The sequence below is a fragment of the Bactrocera tryoni genome, unplaced genomic scaffold (genome assembly GCF_016617805.1).
Source record: "Bactrocera tryoni isolate S06 unplaced genomic scaffold, CSIRO_BtryS06_freeze2 contig_6287, whole genome shotgun sequence".
Lineage (NCBI taxonomy): Eukaryota > Metazoa > Arthropoda > Insecta > Diptera > Tephritidae > Bactrocera > Bactrocera tryoni.
Genome location: NW_024392764.1, coordinates 1492 through 2737, shown reverse-complemented (window position 1 = coordinate 2737; position 1246 = coordinate 1492). Strand labels below are relative to the sequence as shown.

General features: G+C 32.0%; 1 pseudogene; it reads right to left on the bottom strand.

The window, feature by feature from the left end:
- Positions 1 to 465: 465 nt before the first annotated feature.
- On the bottom strand, positions 466 to 1013 carry LOC120779316 (annotated as a pseudogene).
- Positions 1014 to 1246: the final 233 nt, after the last annotated feature.

Sequence of the window (1246 nt, the reverse complement as noted above, 5' to 3'; positions counted from 1 at the left end):
ACATTTCTCCCCAGCCCCAAATGCAGAATGAAATATCATTTTTATCGTCTGACCAGCAAATGAAAGCAAATCGAGATACTGATCAACTGACCCAAAGTACACCGCAAAAGGAACAGAATATAAACAAAATGGGTCTACTTGAGGAGCAAATAAATATCCAAAAAAAGATGGAGGACAATGTTTCAAAAGTTCTAAACACGTTTATGAAGCAACAGAACGAACATGCATAAGAACTGTCTGAAACAAACAGATGTGAAATTAAAAAAGATAAATTGAAGAAAATGAAGCGACATAATGCTGTGATGGAAAAAATATCCATTGATAAATTAGAAACCAAAAAAAATTTTAGAACTTGAACTACAACATTTAAACAAGCCATAAGTTTTTATTTTTAATGTCTAATAACTCGTTTACTGCATTTTTATGTTAATTTAAATAATTTTGATATGAATACATAATATGAACTTATATTAAAAAAAAATCTAAAAAACTATCTCTAATTCTATTTGCTTCGTCGATAGACATATCATCTATATCACACTCATATTCGTTGGAATATACATTTTCAGTTGTATCCAGGTTAACTCATTTATGTTTTCATTTGAATTAAAATGCAAACGAATATTATGCAATGCGCGACATAAATTAACAATACGCGCTGCTTTATATGGTGCGTAATGTAGTCGTCGTTCACCACAAATACAACGAAATACCGATTTTAATAAACCTATCGTCTTCTCAATAACAATTCGGATTTGGGCATGATATGTGTTGAATCTCCTTTTTGGGACGCATGTTATTGGTTCCCTAAACGGAGATATGAGCCGCGGTTGAAGAGGGTAGCCTTTGTCACCTTTACAAAACATATATTCGATTAGTACATTCGTATAAATTGGTAGCATTTTTAGCAAATTATTCTTTCTTATATTAAATATGCATGTCCTCTCCGATAATTTGATGCGCTAATGATTTTGAAATCAAAGGGATCGTACTTGCATCTTATGGTCGCACGCCTACATACGAAAAACTAATATATGTACCTATGTATATGTAGAATACTGAGTGAAAACTTAATTTTGAGAAAGCCTAACCACCATAATATTCAGACTTGAGAATTCTTTGCGATTAAAATACACATGTTTATTTCTTGACGGTGCCATTATCTTTACATGAGTGCCATCAGCTGCCATTGCCACACCAGGAAATTTTGATTTTCCAAAAAATTATGTTTTTGCTTCTAATTCCT